Source organism: Dama dama, chromosome 27 (genome assembly GCF_033118175.1).
Source record: "Dama dama isolate Ldn47 chromosome 27, ASM3311817v1, whole genome shotgun sequence".
Taxonomy (NCBI): domain Eukaryota; kingdom Metazoa; phylum Chordata; class Mammalia; order Artiodactyla; family Cervidae; genus Dama; species Dama dama.
Window position 1 is genome coordinate 17,944,459 of NC_083707.1, and position 21,878 is coordinate 17,966,336.

The 21,878-nt window shown below is 36.1% G+C and overlaps 1 long non-coding RNA gene across 2 annotated transcripts in view; it reads right to left on the minus strand.

Annotated features, from left to right (window-relative positions):
- LOC133047726 (uncharacterized) overlaps positions 1–20,396 on the minus strand; it is a 71,103-nt gene extending 50,707 nt beyond the window's left edge. Inside the window, exons 1-4 of one of the 2 annotated variants that reach the window (XR_009690824.1) lie at positions 20,217–20,396; positions 14,407–14,479; positions 13,355–13,507; positions 10,801–10,874 (exon numbers count right to left, since the gene is read on the minus strand). This is a non-coding gene — a long non-coding RNA (uncharacterized LOC133047726). Of the gene's footprint in view, positions 1–10,800; positions 10,875–13,354; positions 13,508–14,406; positions 14,480–20,216 lie in introns of those variants that run through there. The other variant, XR_009690823.1, reaches the window with a different exon arrangement.
- Between the last annotated feature and the right edge of the window lie 1,482 nt (positions 20,397–21,878).

Genomic DNA, 21,878 nt, shown 5'->3' on the forward strand with positions numbered 1-21,878 from the left:
TAAAACATATGGCAAAGAGAGTTTACTGAAACTGGAATTATTTACAAAATGATAAGAAACAGGAGTGTTTACCTAGAATTTCAGCCTCCTTCCCTTTTCCTACATCAGGCAGGGCTTTGAATTTGCAAACCCTTTGAAAACAGAAGTGTATCCATCTAACTAGGATGTCCATCCAACCCGGTACTCCACTCACAAAAGGTAAACATTTATCCACATAAATGATGAAATTGGCACAATATTCTATTCTCCTCCAATCTGAAACAAAGCTATATAGTGTCACTTTCTTTGCTTCTTCAAATTTGTAAAGATCATGTTATTCAAAAAAATAAAATGATCTAATAGACCTCCAGAAATTAAGATTTTATGTAACTTTTGAAATTTTTACAGGACTCATCCTTGCACTCCTTTCTCCACACATTCTCCACCTTCACATCGAGAAGTGTCTCACTCTAATGTGTTCATGAACCATGTATCGTGTGCTTTAAACTCTGCATAAGTATTCTTATTATGTTCTTACCATTCTGCAACTTTCATTTTTCACCCAACACTTTTCAAAATAAATCTGTACCTATACAAATAGTACTTCTTAATTTCTTTGTCAGATATGTACAGGTTATAAGCTCTTCTCTCAATCGATATTTCGAAGTTTCTGGAATTCAAAGACATTTAGTTTCAAAAAGACATAGAAACTGGAAGTACTACACCATGAGTCTGTGATAACACCTGATTGTTATATCCTTTCTAGCCCTTTGCAAGGTTGTGCTTCTAAAAATCAATGACTCAATTTATGCACAGAGTCAAGTCTATATCTAGTTCTGACAATAAAGCTTGTTTTTATCTTTTTCTCATTTTTTTTTAAATTTCTAATCATGTGTCTGTCCTTACTCTATATTAAAATCCCTTTTATATTTCACTTTATTTACTACCCCCGTACACTGTAGCCTGCCGGGCTCCTCTGTCTACAGAATTTCCCAGGCAAGAATACTGAGGTGGGTTGCCATTTCATTCTACAAGGAATTTTCACAACCTAAGAATTGAACCAAGCTCTCCTGTATTGCAAGTGGTCCACTTCATTTCAGGTGGATTCTTTACTGATTGATCCTCTAGGGAAGTCCATATGTTTTATTTATTATTATAAACTCTTTGAAATAATTTATTGTGCATTCAGGTTTTGTTGGGATGGTTCTATTTTATATTTTTTTCTTTAAGTATTATTCCTATGTAATTGAATTCTGATTCTTTTAAAAAATAAAGTATAATTTATTTACAATACTATATTAGTTTCAGCAAAGTGATTCAATATTTTTATAGATTATACTCCATTTAACATTATTAGAAAGTAATGGCTATATTTCCCTGATTCTGTTCTCTTTCTACTAAACAATACTTTTATTTTGGGTTAGGGGAGTCATCTCCAAAATCCAAAAGAATAATCTGCTTTTTTTTTAAATCTTCCTTATGGGCTCCTGAGAAATCTGTATGCAGATCAAAAAGCAACAGTTAGAACTGGACATGGAACAACAGACTGGTTTCAAATTGGGAAAGGAGTGCATCAAGGCTGTATATTGTCAATCTGTTTATTTAATTTCTATGCAGAGTACATCATGTGAAATGCCAGGTTGGTTGAAGCACAAGCTGGAATCAAGATTGCTGGGAGAAATATCAATAGCATGAGATACAAAGATGACACCACCCTTAAGGCAGAAATTGAAGAAGAGCTAAAGAGCCTCTTGATAAAAGTGAAAGAGGAGAGTGAAAAAACTGGCTTAAAGCTCAATATTCAAAAAACTAAGAACATAGCATCCATGACATCATGGCAAATAGATGGGGAAACAATGGAAATAGTGACTTTATTTCTGGGGGCTCCAAAGTCAATGGTGACTGCAGCCATGAAATTAGAAGACACTTGCTCCTTGAAAGAAAAGCTATGATCAACCTAGATAGCATATTAAAAAGCAGAGGCATTACTTTGCTCACATAGATCTGTCTAGTCAAAGCTATGATTTTTCCAGTAGTTGTGTGTGGATGAGAGTGCTGTACTATAAAGAAAGTTGAGTGCCAAAGTTAATGCTTTTGAACTGTGCTGTTGGAGAAGACTCTTGGACTGCAAGGAAATCAAACCAGTCAATCCTAAAGGAAATCAATCCTGAACATTCATTGAAAGGACTGATGCTGAAGCTGAAGCTCCAATACTTCGGCCACCTGATGGGAAGAACTGACTCACTGGAAAAGACCCTGATACTGGGAAAGATTGAAGGCAGGAGGAGAAGGGGACGGTGGAGGACAAGATGATTTGGTGGCATCACTGACTTGATGGACATGCATTTGAGCAAGCTGCGGAAGTGGCGATGGGCAGGGAAGCCTGGTGTGCTGCAGTCCATGAGGTTGAAAAGAGTCAGACACAACTGAGGGACTGAAATGAACTGAACTGAACTGATGTGTGACAAAGCCATTTGCCAACATTTAGAATATTGTTTCTTGTTGAGTTTTGTAAATTTTTGATAGACAACTAATGACTTGAGCGTATGATCCAGATCACAAAAATTGATAAATCTAGTTTTTTTGAGACCTTGATGAAATATGTGAAATTTGACAGAATCTGACATCTTCTGAAATTTTTGCAAAATATGCTAAAAACCCTGTATTATACATAGGTAGAAATGGCATATTGAACAATCAACTTCTTGCTCTCAACTCCCAGAAACAGTTCTGTTGCAGTTTTGATCCAGATCCCTCTAAAAGAAGTATAGTGTACAGGAGCCCCTTGTAGTGAGAGCATTGTGTTTGAGACTGGTTGTGTAATGACCTATCACAGAGAATAGCTCCCCTTCTCTCTTCCTAAATCTTTAAGTCCAGAAATTATTTTCTTCCTTCTCTCCAGGAGAAAATTTTCCCTCTACAAACTATGTGTCAAAAATAATTACTCCTCACTCTCTGCAATCATATAGAAATATCATGCTCACAGTCTTAAAAATTGGAACATTCCCCCATCCCAATCAAACTGTCATAGATATTCTTTTAAATTTTCATTCACGTTGTTATAATTATCAAAATATGTGTACAAAGGAACAAGGAAGGAGATGAAGTCTCCTTTATCAGTGAACTGCTCTGTTCAGTAAGTTGCTAATGGCAGATTCATAATTATATGACTGAATGGATTCAAGGTTTATAGATATAAGGATCATGTGAACAGAAATTAAGAGAAACTGATGCAGTGGTGGCATCAGCTGATGTTTGTTCAGTTTCATGATTTTTTGGTTCAGAACCGGAAAACCTAGTCAAAAGATGTCTGCTTGTGGCCAGTTGCTGAATTAAATAGATTCAATATTTTAAGCAAAATACACCTAGTCAATATTATTTCAAAACAGCCTGTCAATTAAGTAAAACAACTACTGAAAAGAATAAGTGAATCTTTTGCTTGACTAAACTTCCTGATAATCTAAAACAAAATATTCTCTCATTTTCTCTCTGATGCATAAGTGTTTATTGAGAGCTAAACCCACATTCAGTAATGAAAAAATATCAGTGAATGCCTGCACACACTTAGCTTTTGTTGTAGAACCAGGAAAGAGACTGTGGGGGTATCACGCGTGGGAGTTTGAAACTAAAGGTTTTACAAAGGTTATCTTTGACAAAGCGGTAATTCTTAAATTAAATCAGATTGATTATATTCTTTGCAGTCAAAGATGGAGAAGCTCTATACAGTCAGCAAAAACAAGACTGGGAACTGACTGTGGCTCAGATCATGAACTCTTTATTGCCAAATTCAGACTTAAACTGAAGAAAGCAGGGATAACCACTAGACAATTCAGGTATGACTTAAATCAAATTCCTTATGACTATACAGTTGAAGGGAGAAATAGATTTAAGGGACTAGATCTGATAGACAGAATGCCTGATGAACTATGGATGGAGATCCGTGACATTGTATAGGAGACAGGGATCAAGACTATTCCCATGGAAAAGAAATGCAAAAAGGTAAAATGGTTGCCTGAGGAGGCCTTACAAATAGCTGTGAAATGAAGAGAAGCAAAAAGCAAAGGAGAAAGGAAAGATATTCCCATTTGAATGCAGAGTTCCAAAGAATAGCAAGGAGAGATAAGAAAGCCTTCCTCAGTGATCAATGCAAAGAAATAGAGGAAAACAACAGAATGGGAAAGACTAGAGATATCTTCAAGAAAATTAGAGATAGCAAGGGAACATTTCATGCAAAAATGGGCTCAATAAAGGACAGAAATGGTATGGACCTAACAGAAGCAGAAGATATCAAGAAGAGGTGGCAAGAATACACAGAAGAACTGTACAAAAAAGATCTTCATGACCCAGATAATCACAATGGTGTGATCACTCACCTAGAGCCAGACATACTGGAATGTGAAGTGAAGTGGGCCTAGAAAGCATCACTATGAACAAAGATAGTGGATGTGATGGAACTCCAGTTGAGCTATTTCAAATCCTGAAAGATGATGCTGGGAAAGTGCTGCACTCAATATGCTGGCAAATCTGGAAAACTCCGCAGTGGCCACAGGACTAGACAAGGTCAGTTTTCATTCCAATCCCAAAGAAAGGCAATGCCAAAGAATGCTTAAACTACTGCAGAATTGCACTCATCTCACACGCTAGTACGGTAACGCTCAAAATTCTCCAAGCCAGGCTTCAGCAATACGTGAACCATGAACTTCCAGATGTTCAAGCTGGATTTAGAAAAGGCAGAGGAACCAGAGATCAAATTACCAACATCCGCTGGATCATTGAAAAAGCTAGAGAGTTCCAGAAAAACATCTATTTCTGCTTTATTGACTATACCAAAGCCTTCGACTGTGTGAATCACAATAAACTGTGGAAAATTCTGAAGGAGATGGGAATACCAGACCATCTGACCTGCTTCTTGAGAAACCTGTATGCAGGTCAGGAAGCAACAGTTAGAACTGGACATGGAACAACAGACTGGTTCCAAATAGGAAAAGGAATATGTCAAGGCTGTATATTGTCACCCTGCTTATTTAACTTCAAATAGGAAAAGGAATACATCAAGGCTGTATATTGTCACCCTGCTTATTTAACTTCTATGCAGAGTACATCATGAGAAACGCTGGGCTGGAAGAAGCACAAGCTGGTATCAAGATTGCTGGGAGGAATATTAATAACCTCAGATATGCAGATGACACTGCCCTTACGGCAGAAAGTGAAGAGGAACTAAAAAGCCTCTTGATGAAAGTGAAAGAGGAGAGTGAAAAAGTTGACTTAAAGCTTAACATTCAGGAAAAGAAGATCATGGCATCTGGTCCCATCACCTCATGGGAAATAGATGGGGAGACAGTGGAAACTGTGTCAGAGTTTATTTTTCTGGGCTCCAAAATCATTGCAGATGGTGACTGCAGCCATGAAATTAACAGACACTTACCCCTTGGAAGGAAAGTTATGACCAACCTAGATAGCATATTAAAAAGCAGAGACATTACTTTGCCAACAAATGTCTGTCTAGTCAAGGCTACGGTTTTTCCAGTGGTCATGTATGGATGTAAGAGTTGGACTGTGAAGAAAGCTGAGCACCGAAAAATTGATGCTTGTGAACTGTGGTGTTGGAGAAGACTCTTGAGACTCCCTTGGACTGCAAGGAGATCCAACCAGTCCATCTTGAAGGAGATCAGTCCTGGGTGTTCATTGAAAGGACTGATGCTGAAGCTGAAACTCCAGTACTTTGGCCACCTGATGCAAAGAGTTGACTCGTTGGAAAAGACCCTGATGCTGGGAGGGATTGGGGCAGGAGGAGAAGGGGACGACAGAGGATGAGATGGCTGGATGGCATCACCGACTCGATGGACATGGGTTTGAGTAAACTCTGGGAGTTTGTGATGGACAGGGAGGTCTGGTGTGCTGCGATTCATGGGGTCTCAAAGAGTCCGACATGACTGAGTGACTGAACTGAACTGACCCAAACAGCAATCCCCCAATTAGTACCTTCAGCATCATTTTGAAAAAAGTTAGCAATACAAATTCTCCAGCCTCACACCAAATGTACTGTATCAGAAATTCTGATTTTAATGCAGACTAAAGTTTGAGGAAAAATAGTTTATATTCAAGTTAACTGTAGAGCTAACTGCATTCTAGTCCATCGGATCTCATGCCAGATTTTCAGATTTAATATGTTTGTAGTGGAATTTGATTTGCATTCTTAACAAGTTTTCAGGTGCTGCTTAACTTATGGTCTGAGGACCACACTTGAAGAGCCACTGGCTTATTTGATATTCATTCTAGAAGACATTATATGGAAATCGCCTTGTGTTGTTTTTGTCATTGGTCGCTCAGTGACCAACTTTTTGTGACCCCATGGACTGCAGTATGGAAGCCAGTCTTCCTTGTCCTTAACTATCTCCTAGAGAGTGTGAGTGACAGCTATTCAGTTGTGTCCAACTTTTAGTGATCCCATGGGTTGCAGTCTACCAGACTCCTCTGTCCATGCCACAGTCCAGACAAGAATACTGGAATGGGCTTCCATTTCCTTCTCCAGGGGATCTTCCTGACCCAGGGGTCGAACACAGGTCTCTTGCATTGCAGGCAGATTCTATTATCTCCCAGAGTTTGTTCAAACTCATGTCCATTAAATCAGGGATGCAATTCAACCATCTCATCTTCTGTTATCCCCTTCTCCTCCTGCCTTCATCTTTCCCAGCATCAGGGTCTTTCCCAGTGATTTGGCTCTTTGCATCAGGTGGCCAAATTATTGGAGCTTCAGCATCAGTTCTTCCAATGAATATTCAGTGTTGATTTCCTTTAGGATTGACTTGTTTGATCTCCTTGCTGTCCAAGGGAAATCATTTGGAAACTTCTAAAAATATCAGTGTTTAGATTGCATGCCAGGACAATTAATCTCTGCAGGTATAAGCTAGACTTTATGTTTAAAAAACAAATTCCATGCAATTCTTACATATATCCAGAGTTAAAGAAGCATTCTTTAAGAAAATCACTACATCTCCCTGTGCTACTCTTCAGCACACACATAGATGCTATTCTTATTAATACTGAAAACCATTGGGAATTTGAAGCAGAACTCATTTTAAGCTGTTTCTACATAATGCCCCCCCAAAGCAATAGTAAAATGAAAAAAAAAATCAATGAAACACATTATCTAGCATTATCTAGGTCAAAATAATATATTAAAACCTGAGGTTTTCTTCAGAATTCAACTTAATAAGCAGCTCTCAACTATATTGAAACTTTTTTCCAGCTGGGACACATGTGTAAATACAACTGTAACAGTTTAAAATTTTAGGAAGGAATACATACGGGTTGCAGCATAAACCTTAATTGCAGTCTTACATCTTGGATTGTAGTAGAATAAAGATGCAAAAAAATATTTATTTTATTGATGTACTGAAATGAAGGATTAATCCTTGCCCTGGCCCTGATGCCATTACCTCCAATAGTCCAGGTGAAGTTTGTAACCTGCTGTTGGAATAAAAAACAATGGCAATTTAACCACAGGAGCTAGTTTTTGCTGCGTCTAGGATGTAGTGGCCTCCCTTATCATAGTCTTCTGTTCCGCAGGGAGCCAGTGGGCTTTGGGGGTCTCTTTGCTTATGATCTTCTTCCTTTTTCATTAGAATTATCATCAGGCCTGCAAGTTGTTCAGTTCCCCAGATGAGTCTCCTGTGGCTTTAAAGCTCTCTAAATGCCACAAGTTCTCAACACCCCACCTCCTTACTCCCCTGCAGAATTTGTAACTGACAAGAAGCTGGAAAAATACAGATGGCATAATTATATATTTTGCACTTGATTAATCACCACAAAACATTAATCACATTTTGTATAACAATACATAATCAAATTCTTTATAGTAGAAATTAAGTTTCTCTCTGATAGGGAATAGAGTCCTTTAGGATATTGACAGGGTTTTTCAGCATCTGTTTGGCTCCCATTCCACATCTGCATTTGATTTTCATCTGCTTTAGGGCTTAGTAAAATGTGGCTTAAAGGTTGTTTTATGACTATAAATGTACGTGCTAATAGAAGGATTTGTTGAGAGGGAACTATTTGTACAAGTTAGATACTAAAAATATATTTTTTCCAAGCCATAACATATTTCTTTAGTGAACACCATTGGATTACATTTTCCTAGAGAGTAAATCTACTTAAATCAAACATAAATTATGTATATTTTTTCTTAAGAGCTATTGAGATATATTCTTAAGCTTAGCTTTACATTATTGTGAGGAAAAAAATCTTTGTGTAACTTTTATATTTACATAACATTTTTATAGTATAAGGACATAATTTCTTGGTTACTATAAAATAATGATGTAGATTATATGTATCCATTTGTATATGTACATAGATACTTAATAATCACTTGCTAAGTGACTATAATGTGTATGCATCACATATATACAAGCACATTTAAACTTCATGTAGCTACATTCTACTAATTAGAGCCTGTAAGCTAAAATTATATTCTCAATAACTCTAGCTACTCAAAAATTATTATATACTCTGATATAAATGCATATACAAATATATTTCTTTACTATATATCTATGATAAGTTAAGGGAGAAAGATGCATATCATCTGCCTTCAAGTATTTAACACTTTAACAGGAATAACATAAGCATAAACAGTAAGAAAACTTTGTCAAGCCACATATAAAGAATAATATAACCATTTTATATGATGTTTTAATATTTAATGATATGTATGCATTTGTAATGATATACATATTATACTATGATTATACAGCTCGCCTGTAGGGCTCAAACAGAAATTAACATGATTGCATTTCTCTGGGCCAATATTAGGAATTGTATAGAGATTACAATATATATATAGATATGCATACATAAAAACTAAAAATCTAAAGGAACATGAATTTAGTTTGAATTATTGAAATAGAAGTCATGCCCGTGTAATCTGATTACTTGAAAAGCAAGAACAGTGTGTTAATAATGATCAAAGAAAATGATCACCTGGGGAAGCGTAGAAAAGACGATGAAGTGCCCATAGAGAAACTAAAAAGATAAACCTGGCCAGAGTGAAAGAGCCACACTTAAGAAGGGCCAAAATATATATATATATAATTTTTGATAATAAAGAAATGACATTTGTGTCTGGTTTTACTTGACATTACCTAACCCCTGGGACTTGGTTACCAAGTGCAGCCCCTAGAATGATTAGTACTCCTTGATAACTTTCAACCCAAGGAGTTGAATCTCATGGCACTGACTTCCCTATGAAATGCCACTGGAGAACTGGCACGTCCCCTTCCCTGCAGGTTCATATGGCCTTTCAGACACAAGGAGCCCACAGCCTGCTGTTCCAAGAGGCCTAGCAGAGACATCCACAGCACCTCTGCTTGTCAAATGCCAGGGACACCCAATGCTCCCCTCATTTCGCAGACAGCCAATACAGCTCTGCACACAGACAGGTAAGCAGTGCAGACTTGATAAGCTTGCCTTTTGAACAAATAATCTGTCAGTCTACGTTGGGAACTGGGATGTTACTAGCTCTGTAAAGCACTTTTAGTCCTGTGAAAAGTGGTATACAAATAAAATGATTGATGTCCTGTCAATAAGAACTTCAGGAAGAGGATCAAACAGAGCAGTTTCTTTTGAAGAAGAGATGGAGGTTGGGGGAAAGGTGTTAGATTTTACTTTTCTCTCATAAACCCCAAAGCATCATTCCAGCAAGAAAAGAACTTGGTATCTGAACAAGGCAGAACACAATTTCTTAGCAGTAGACACATTCCAGTGAAAAAATATAAAAACTGGATTTGTAGAAATCCATTCATGAGAATTTTATTGTAAATTTTTCCATCACTAGAATGATGTTGACTAGAATGCTTATATATCTTCAAGTTTTTTTTTCTTCTTTGCCTCCATTTCTCATAGGCTTTTAAACTTCCTTTGAAATGGTCAGATTGCCATTCCTAAGGACATTTGGCTATGAAAAATATTGAGATAATTTAGCAAGTAGCTCAATACTAAGAATTAGTATATGCAATAAATTGCATGTCTGTAAAATAGGTATTTTGGGAAAAGAAAAAAAAAAGATAAAACAATATAAAATCACCAAAAGTAAAGGTAATAAAATACAAATCTTTTTAAAGTACAGAATTTGCAAGCCTTTTATGAAAAAATGTATAGAGCTTTACTGGCAGACATTAAAAATAGTTAAACAAATGGAGTCATATACAATGCTCATAAATAAGAGGAAACAATAGTGAAAGGATGTAATTTTACCCCAGAAAAATTCCAGTAAAAATTCTGACAGAATTAAAAAAAAAAAAAAATAGTGAGTTGATTCTACACTTGATTTTAGCTGAAAGACTGAGAAGCGATTGAGTTGGTTCTAAAATATGTACAGAAAGCAAAGTATAAGAATAAACAGTACACTACAGATATCAAGAATCGTCAACATATTACCAAATGTCAAGATGTATTGTGAAGTTATAGAAATTAGTTTAGGGGGAAAATGCAAGTGAGATAAGAGAAAAAAAACCCTTCTAAGTTAGACCAACAACATCTCCAGGGAAGTTGATTAATCCCTGGTATATGGCTCAGATTGTAAAGAATCTCCTGCAATGCAGGAGACTTGGGTTTGATCCCTGGGTGGAGAAGATCCCCTGGAGAAGGAAATGGCTACTCACTCTACTATTCTTACCTGGAAAACTCAATGGTCAGAGGAGCTTCCCTGTGGCTCAGATGGTAAAGAATCTGCCTGCAATGTGGGAAATCTGATTCCATCCCTGGGTTGGGAAGATTCCCCTGGAGAAGGGAATGGCAACCCACTCCAGTTTTCTTGCCTGGAGAATCCCCACGGACAAAGGATTGTGGCAGGCTACAGTCCATGCAGCCACAAAGAGTCGGACACGACTGAGTGACTAAAAACAGGACAATACATTGTTCATTAAAAAAAAGTATTTGGATCTCTACCTCACACAACTAACAGGAATCATTAGGTAGGTTAAAAAATTAAATGGAAATGTCTAAATAATAAATACAAAATTGCAAAATAATAGCGAGTAACATCTTAAAGGCCTTAGCCTAGAAAATAATTTCTTAAACAAGACCTAATATGTGGAACCCATGAAAGAATCAATAAATATGAATATATTAAAATTAACATTTTCATTTCTCAAAAGGTTATTACATAAATAATAAAAACATAACACTCACTGCAGGAAGATATTTTGTATGCATAAAATTAAAGATGATTAAATATAGAATATATAAACAACTTCTATTGCTTATTAAGAAAAATATATGGAAGAAGTTTATTTAGAGAAACATATTTTTGAAACACACATACACAGTATGGTCAACTGTTGGCGTTTCACAAAAGAGGAAGGGATATCACATGACTGTATGGAAAAATCCTCAATTTGTAAATAATCAACACTGGAATGTAAAGTCTCTATAAGGGAGTATTTCACACCCAACACACTAATAGAAAATCAGTAAAAGACAGGCAAGTGCAGATGCTCTCTGGGAGTAACTGATTTTTGCATATTGCTGGTGGGAATTAATATGGATACAATCACTTTAGTAATCAATTTAGCATTTTCTATTAAAATAGATAACTTTCACATCTTTTGACCCAGGTACAACATCCTTCGTTGTATGTCCTAGGGAAATTCTTCCACATCTACACTTGGTGACATGCACAAAAATATACATAGCAACACTGCATGCACTAACAACAGAGTAATGTTTGGTTTTTCACAAAGAAAATGATAAGATACATTGTCCTCTGGCATACAATGTATTTCTCTAAAACTGTGAAAGTAAATAAACAACAACTATGTTGCTGTCTCATCATAGAATATTTTCATCCATATCAATAACTGTTTGGTATACAGATTTATCTCTTCCTTTATTTAGTATGAATATATCTAGTGCACATCTTTCTCTTTCTATATAGATTACCATGTTGCTCTGATATGCATTTCAAACTGAGACCCTTTCTTGTCCAAGCCTACTATGGTGTAAAATCAAAGCTGGACAAGGCCTTGATCATCAGATGTTTGAACCTCAGCACAATGCAAGTATCTTTCCACAACTTCCCTGGCTTTGTGTCACTTTACTCCAGCTCAATATATTTTTGTAATTGTTAGGCAGCTCTGCTGCCAAAGAGCAAAAGCTGCTTCTTCATCACTTTTATTCCCATATCTTTATATGTCCAAAGTTGCTTCATACTCTTAGTGCTAAAACTACATCCTCTTTTGGGTAGGATGAATTGAGAAAGTAGTACTGATGTATATACAGTATCATGTGTAAAATATATAACTAGTGGGAAGCTGCTATATAACAGAGGAAGCCCAGCCCGGTGCTCCATGACTACCTAGAGGGGTGGGATGGGAGGTGGAGGGAGCCTCAACAATGAGGTTTTTCAGAGGGAGATTATGTGAATTTTGACTGATTCACATTGCTGTGTGGCAGAACCAACACAACATTGTAAAGCAGTTATCCTCCAATTAAAAAGAAAGAAATGGAAAAGAAAACGGGCAGATGGGATCTCTATATGATGTCATCATGATAACCAAGAAAGACTCTGGAAATGTTTCAGATTAAAGAAGGATAAAGAGACATGATAGCTTAAACAAACAAACAAACAAAAAACTGCATCTTTTTTAAATCATTTATACATATGAGATCGATTGCCTGACTTTCCATAATTTAGATCATTTTTCTCCTCTTCTGGATTCTCTCTAGTTGCTCTTCCTAAAAAGGATGCTTCTAAAATTTCACAGCCTGATTGAGAAGCTCAAAAACAATGGGAGGATTTGGCAGAGTCTCTGAACTAGATGCTGTATAGGTCATTCTTCCCCATCAATTACTATACATTCATCTAGTGGTGAGGTATTTAAAACTAAAATCCAATTGTAGTTCACACACTCATAATTTAGGGTACATGTGAGTTTGGCAGAATTTGGAGATGAAGAATATTTCTATTGGTTCACTCCAAAGTTATAATAGTGATTTCAGTCAAGTGGACATTCTTAATTCTAATTGGGGAGCTTAACTGATATTTACTAAATGGATCTATATTGTAGATGATGTGATTATTGCTGTCTGCCATAGACAGTTACCAGGAAGTAGACTCTAAGTCAAAAATTGGCTTACAAGAGGTTTATTTGGTAGTATCTTTAGGAACAAAACCTTTAATCAAGTGAAGAAAGCCGAATTGGACTGAAGGAGAAATTAAACTTTGAGGTAGTGTCAACAGAACGCCCAACCAATTATATGGAGAGTTCTGGAGATGAAATGGCTCTTCAGAGGTGTCTTGTCTCAAGCTACAATGACAGGCATTTGTGCTCTGACATTCATTAGATGTGTGCTGACCCTGGGGAGGAGTGCTCACCTGGATAATGGACTCATTTCATCATAGGGCAACTTGCAGAGAAGAGAATGCTACAAGGAGCTGGGAAAATTGGAGCTACAATCCCAAAAGAGGATCTGGGCACACCACAGCATTCATTCACCTCACTGTGATAATAATAAACCTTTGAAAAAACTGAAAAGTGCAGTATCAGGTAACATTTTATAATTATTTTAAAAAGTATTCTGTAAATTGTATAATATATCCTATCTTGAAGAATTTATTTTGTAAATAAAAATCCCAAAGTCAAATCCATATTCCCTTTGTTTTGCTCAATTTCAAAGAAATACATTATGTTTGGCATGAGTTTATGGGAAAGTGCCATGGAAATGAGATATGAGCCATACTTGAAAATCAGCAAGGAACATTCTAGATCCCACTCTCAACATGGGTAACTTAAATATCATTCAAGTATCTGCCCAAGCATCTGCTCTCCCAATCCTCTTTTCTTAACCCAATACCAAATAAAACTCTTTCCTACCACTGCTACATATTCCTGAAGCATCAGGAAAACTTTTATCCTATTTATTGGAAATCCTTGCTCATTTTTTTCCCTTTAAACTGAAAATTCCTAAAACATAGGGATAGTATATTTTTCAAATTAGTAGTTACAGCATTGCATCACAATTTCTGATACAGCATAGATAATTAGTGAATGTTTATTAAGACAGATGGGTGAATTCTCTGAATTTTAATTTTTATAACCAAACTGTCTGTCTGACATTTCTACCTGGATGTCTTACAGGCATTTTAAGTTTAACAATCCCCAAACCTATTCCCAATTTCCTCCCTTCTCCCAGATTTGTTCTTTACATAGGCTTTAATTCCATCATTCTAAGGAATCATGCCAAAAATCTGTGTTATCCTAAACCCTCTCTCTTTTTTCCCACAGTGTACATTAACGCCATGAGCAAATTCCATATGCTGTATCTTCAAAGTTTATATAGAATCTGATCACCTCTCCTTTTCTACACTGGTAATATTCTGATTTCAAGCAATGACACCTATTTTGTAGACCATTATATACTTCCTACCTTAGTCTCCTTATTTCCACCAGATACTGCCTCCCCACAGGGTTTATTCAATCCAAGAGCCAGAATGATTTTTCTAAAACAGAAGACAGATTAATTTACTCCTCTGTGTAAAATCTACAATGTACTTCTTTTAATCACAGTAAATACTTTGTCAGGGTTAAGATCTTCCTTTCTTAGTAAAGATAACAACTCCATTCTAAATGAAACCCATTCTAGCTTCTACGTTCTATTTTTCTCTGTAGCACTAATCACCATCTCAAATGCTGTCTATTACTTATCTATTTGTTTCATGTCCATCTCCACCTCTGAACTCCAATATTCTTAAGGACAGAGGTTTGATTTTGCATTCCTCCTGTCCCCAAACCTAATAATAATAATTAAAAAAAAGATCCTTGGTATATAATAATTGTTCAATTTTTCAATAAGTATTTATTGAGTAAATTAATGAAAATGTAGGTAGATCAATAAATGTGTATACAAATTAATTATCCAAAGGATATAAAATGTAATTATGGGCTAAACGCCTCTGGAAATGGTAGATGAAACTAAGAAAATATCACTCTTCTTATGGAGCTTAAATTCCAGTGTGGTGTGAAGGAATTCCCTGATGGTGAAGTGGTTAAGATTCAGTGCTTTCGTTGTTGTGGGCCTGGGTTGGATCCCTGGTCATGGAACAAAGATCCTGCAAGTCACGTGGCAAAGTCAAAAAAAGTCCAATGAGGGAAGACACAAATATTAATCAATAAATAAGCAGGTGAATAAAACAAATTATCCATAGGAGGCCTCAGGCCAAACTACAGGAGGGGAACACAGCCCCACTCACCAGCAGAAAATTGGGTTAAAATTTTACAGAGCATGGCCCTGACAACCAGAGCAGGGCCCAGTCTGCTGCACAGCCAGTCCCTTCCATCAGGAAGTTTATGCAAGCCTCTTCTCCTCACCTATCAGAGGGCAGACAGAATGAAAGCCACAATCACAGAAAACTAACCATAATGATGACATGGGTCAGTTTTGTAAAACTTAATGATACTATGAGCCATGCAGTGTAAAGCCATTCAAGAAGGACTGGAAATGGTGGAGAGTTCTGACAATGTGTGCTCCACTGGTGAAGGGAATGGCAAACCTCTTTAGCACTCTTGCCTTGAGAATGCCATGAACAATATGAAAAGGCAAAAAGATATGACACTAAAAGGTGAACCCCACAAGTTGATAGGTGCCCAATATGCTACTGGAGAAGAGTGAAGAAATAGTTCTTTATTCAGGATGAATGAAAAGACTGAGCCAAAGAAGAAATGATGCCCAGTTGTGGATATGTCTGGTGGTGAAAGTAAAGTCTGATGTCATAAAGAACAATATTGCATAGGAACCTAGAATGGTAGGTCCATGAGTCAAGGTAAATTGGATGTGGTCAAACAGGAGACAGCAAGAGTGAACATCAACATTTTAGGAATCTTTGAACTAAAATGGATGGGAATGGGTGAATTAAGTTCCAATGATCATTATATCTACTACTGTGGGAAAGGATTGCTAGGAAGGAATGAATTAGCCCTTATAGTCAACAAAAGAGTCTCAAAAACAACAGAATCATCTAGGTTCATTTCCAAAGCAAACCATTCAACATCAGAGCAATCCAAATCTATACCCAACCACTAATGCCTAAGAAGAACAAGTTGAACTGTTCTATGAAGACCTACAAGACCTTATAGATCTAACACCCAAAAGATGTTCTTTGCATGAAAGGGGACTGGAATGCAAAAGTAGGAAGTCAAGAGAATCTTGGAGATTCTTGGAGGCAAGTTTGGCCTTGGAATACAAAATGAAGCAAGGCAAAGGCTAACAGAGTTTTGCCAAGAGAATGCACTGGTCATAGCAAACACCTTCTTCCAACAATGCAAGAGACAGCTCTACGCATGGACATGACCAGATTGTCAAAGTTGAAATCAGATTGATTATGTTGTTTACAGTTGAAAATGGATAAGCTGTATATACAATCAGCAGAAACAAGACCAGAAGCTGACTGTGACTCAGATCATGAACTCCTTATTGCAAAACTCAGACTTAAATTGAAGAAAGTAGGGAAAACCACTAGACAATTCAGGCACAACCTAAATTGAACCCCTTACACTTATACAGTGAAAGTGACAAGTAGATTTAAAGGATTAGATCTGATAGAGAGAGTCCCTGAAGAACTATGGACAGAGGTTCATAGCATTGTACAGGAGGTGGTGATCAAAATTATGCACAAGAAAAAGAAATACAAAAAGGCAAAATGGTTGTCTGAGGAGGCCTTATGAATAGCTGAGAAAAGAAGAAGTGAAAGGCAAAGGAGAAAAGGAAAGACATACTCATTTGAATGCAGTTTCAAAGAATGGCAAAGAGAGATAAAGCCTTCCTAAGTGAATAACACAAAGAAATAAAGGAAAACGATAGAATGGGAAAGTCGAGAGGTCTCTTCAAGAAAATGAGAGATATCAAGGGAAGATTTCATGCAAAGATGGGCATGATAAAGGATAGAAACAGTATGGACCTAACAGAAACAGAAGATATTTAGATAAGGTGGCAAGAATACACAGAAGAACTGTACAAAAAAGGTCCTAATGACCTGGATAACCACAATTGTGTGATTGCTCACCTAGAGCCAGACATATTGGAGTGTGAATTCAAGTGGGTCATGGGAAGCATCACTACGAGAAAAGCTAGTGGAGGTGACAGAAGCCCAGCTGAGCTATTTCAAATCCTGAAAGATAATGCTGTTAAAGTGCTGCACTCAATATGCCAGCAAATTTGGAAAACTCAGCAGTGGCTACTGGACTGGGAAAGGTCAGTTTTCATTCCAATCCCAAAGAAAGGTAATGCCAAAGAATGTTCAAACTACCATACAATTTCACTCATTTCACATGCCAGCAAAGTTACGAGGAAAAAAAGTAATGAGGAAAAGCATCCTCAAACAAGAGAAAAGGCAGAGGAACAAGAGATCAAATTGCCAACATCCTTTGGATCACAGAAAAAACAAGAGAATTCCAGAAAAACATCTACTTCTGCTTCATTGACTGTGCCAAAGCTTTTCACTGTGTGGATCACCACAAACTGTGGGAAATTCTTAGAGATGAGAATACCAGACTACTCTACCCTCCTTCTAAGAAACCTGTATGTGGAAGAAAGCAAAGAGGAATTAAATATCCTCTTCTCTTGATGAAAGAGGAGAGTGAAAATGCTGGCTTTAGACTCAACATTCAAAAAACTAAGGTCCCATGACTTCATGGCAAATAGATGGGGGGAAAAATGGAAATAACAGACTTTATTTTCTTGGGCTACAAAATCACTGCAGATGGTGACTGTAGACAAGAAATTAAAAGACACGTGTCCCTTGAAATAAAAACCAAACAACATATTTAAAAGCAGAGACCTCACTTTGCTGACAAAGGTCCATCTAGTCAAAGCTATGGTTTTTCCAGTAGTCATGTATGGATGTGAGAGTTGGACCATAAATAAAACTGAGCACAGGACAACTGAAGCTTTTGAACTGTGGTGCTGAAGAGTCTTGAGAGTCCCTTGGACAGCAAGATCAAGCCAATCAGTCCTAAATGATATCAGCCCTGAGTATTCATTGGAAAGACTGATGCTGAAACTAAAGCTCCAGTACTTTGGTCAGCTGATGCAATGAGACCACTCATTGAAAAAGACCCTGATGCTGGGAAAGATTGAAGGCAGGAGGAAAACTGGATGACAGAGGGTGAGATGGTTGGTTGTCATCACCAGTTCAATGGACGTGAGTTTTAGCCACTGTCCCATGACCTCAACTAACAGTATCTATACGAGATATAAACTCTGGGAGATAGTGAAGGGCAGGGAATCCTGGTGTGCTGCAGTCCTTGGCATCACACAGAGTTGGACATGGCTGAGCAACTGAACAGAAACAACAGAACTGTATTTTAAAACAGTGATATAATAGAGATTAATTGAATGGTATATTGGCTAATTTAGAGAGGGTCATTAGGTTAAGTCCTCTTTACAATGCTGATATCTAATCTTAGGGTAGAAGGATAACAAGACAAGTATCCTCAAACAAGACAAAACTAAGTATGGAGATGCCAAGGAAGGGCCAAGCTAGAGAAGCAAAATGTCCAAAATGCCTTGATGTCATAAGAGAAATGATACCCTGAAGGGAGTCAATAAACACGGGAGGATGGAGGGGTTTGTTGAAAAGTGATATTTGCTTCTTCTTTATTATGCTTCATAAACAACTTCAGTTAAAACAGAAAATGCATTATATAAAAATTTTGCATGTATATTTATTGTTTTTCTCCACAGTTTATGATAAGCCCCTGGTAAACACAGCCTATGTCCCCAGCTACCAGTATCTATACCAGATACAAAAGGATCTTTTACAAGAATGCTGAATACATATGATGAGCAAAATTTCTGAACCAGGTGAGAACAGTAAGTGCATGAAGCAAGTCACTTTAGATGGGAAGCAGTTCTGTGCAATTAAATAATGCATTATCAAACTGATCTAAACATTGTGTTCCATGTTGTGTTTTATTAGGTAGGGACTGAAACAATCCAATCTAGTTTCATTGTTGCTGCTATTGTTCTCTATTTTGTTTGATAGTTGGTCGTTTGGTGGTAAATTTCAGTTTAAAGGGTGATGGGAACTGGGAAAGGAGATAATGAAGCAATTCAACAAAGAATCCATTAACCAAGAATACAATATGCTAATGGTTTTAATTGCCGCTTCCAGAAGTTTTAATAGTAATTTCAATTTAGATTAATGATAATTAAATCCACTTTTTCTGAATATTAACTATACTTGGGTTGAAACATTTACAAAAATAGTGAAACAAGCTAAACATAATAAAATTATAAAACAGATCAGTATTTTGTTAAATTAACTAAATGCAGAGGCCATTAGACTGATATGGCCATGGTGGCTTACCTAAGCAAACCAAAATTTAAGTCTGTAAATGTCTTGATAATACACAGTCAAAACTCTAGAAAGTTCAATCATAAACAGTCAACTAAACTTTAAGCTGTCAATAAGTCATTCAATAATTTCCTCCCAATGCTTTCACTTTTTTCTAGAAAAGTCTCTCCTATTAAGATTTTGGCATTTTGCATGGACTGTCTCAGTTACCTCTTGTTCTTGTAAGAATTTTTGAATAGATTTATGAGTTTTTAAAAGTTAAATATTTTAAAAATTTATTCTTGAATTCTTTTATTCTTGAATTCCTCAACTAGGCTATTAGCTGAGAAGTTATATTTTAATGATTCAAATCAATATTAAATCTTTAAATAAATTGAATTACAATAAAGCAAAATTAATATTAACATATAATTAAATTTAAAATTCCTTAAATTTAAAGAATTTGAAAAATTAATTTTTAATTATGGAAGTATAAATCTAAACTTAAAATTTAGCTAAATATGGTTATGTTAATTTAAAATATATTTTACTTAAGTGTTGAATTTAATTATCTTTAATTTCAAAAATATTTGAAAGAAGTAGCCAGAAATCTTCTCACATTAGAAGTTACTAAATTTTGAATGTTAGCTAACACATTTGGACTAATTTCACTTGGTAATAGTTTCCACAAAGCCCCAACAAAGATTTTAATCATTCAAAAGAGGAAGCAAATATTTCCAGAAATAATAACAAGTACCCCCACTATGATTACAACCACAAATCTTAAATTTATTAAATATAACTGCAAACTTTTAAAGTGTCAGACTGCTTGAAAATCACAACAATTTTTCTACTAAAAAAAAATAAAACAAACAAACAAAAAATTAATAAAAGATTAGGCAGTCACCAATGAAAGCTTGGGCTTCCCTCGTAGCTCAGCTAGTAAAGAATCCACATGCAATGCAGGAGACCCCAGTTCAATCCCTGGGTTGGGAAGATCCCTGGAGAAAGGCATGGCAACCCATTCCAGTATTCTTGCCTGGAGAATCCCCACAGACAAAGGAACCTGACGGGAAACAGTCTGTGTGGTTGCAAAGAGTCGGACACGACTGAGCGACTAAGCAAAACGAAAGCTAAAAAAACATGAAAAAAAAATAAATAAATAAACAGAAAAGTAAATGTCAGCATTTTTATTGATAATAAAATATACTTTTATGACTATATTTTTCAAATATTCCTGGTGAAATTCTTATAGATTCACCTTTAATCTGTTAAAACATTGGTGAAATAGTAACTTGGGGAATTAATCATTTGATGACTTGACTTCTAGCTAATTGTTTTTAGTGGATTGAACTTAGAGACAAATAATAAAAGCATAAGCAAATGTTATGAAATTGGAATCTCAAGAAGAGGAACAGAAACAGAAATAGAAATGTCAACCACAAAAAAGAAGTTAGCGAGATGTTAACAGCTTTGTAAAGTCTCTGAACTAATGTTCAAGTCAGAGCTAGAATACATGTGGATGGCTTTCTTTCCTGATATCTTTTCACCTTTTTAGTTCGTGTTGCAGGAACCAGAAAGAAGTGTAAAAAGTACCACTAATATTCATTTTTCTAAAAACTCCTATAAACTGCCCCCAAATAATAAGAGCTGTTATCTCTGGATGTGGAAGAATAGATTGCTTTTATTTTCTTATTTTTGCTTTTGTTGTATTCCATAGTTATTTTCAATTTGCATGCATTGTTTTTACATTAAGAAAATTCAGCACAATTTATTGCTTGTAGTATAGAAAAATACTAGGAATAATACCCTGTAGCAATATATACTTACTTCATTGATTTGTAGAAATCTACATTATCAGAATTAACTTATTTGCCTGATGGGGATGTACATTTTTGTTCATTTGCACACTTTTTGATTACAAATACATTTTAAGTAGTAGAAGGTTATCATTTCATTATGTTTAAATATTACTAAAATAAAATGCATTAGTAAAAGTAGACTAAATGTATGTGGTATAACAAATAATCCCCAAATGACTGTGACTTTATGTTCCTCTTTCACATGGATAGCCCATCTCTGTGTGTATTTTCTCTCAGAGCTGCGACGGCTCTGGTCTAAGTACCCACTGATGGAGAAAAGCTGGACAAACAAGGAGGATCTTTTCAGCCAGAAAGTGAGATCATTGGTGTTTACTTTTCACAAGCTAGAAGCCCACTTCAAGACAAGAAAAACAAGAAGAGCAGCCTTTTCAGGTTTTGAAAAAAAGTTAAGTAGGCTACTGGTGAACAATAGTAAGGAAATCAAATACTTTTTTTGTTTTTTGTTTTCTCTTTTCCTGGATTATAGGTGAATTCCAAAGTTGGCTGCCATCTTGGAAAAATCACTCTTCTGAACTTTTCATTTTTGTAACCTCAATCTCCTCTTAAATTAAAAATAAAAGGACGTTCCTTTGATTCCTTTGACATCTATCAAACACTGAGGATTAGAGGAGGACAAACAAGAGATAATGTATGTAATGCACTTTGACTAGCTCAGCAGGAAGGAGCCATCTGCATTCAAGGCACTT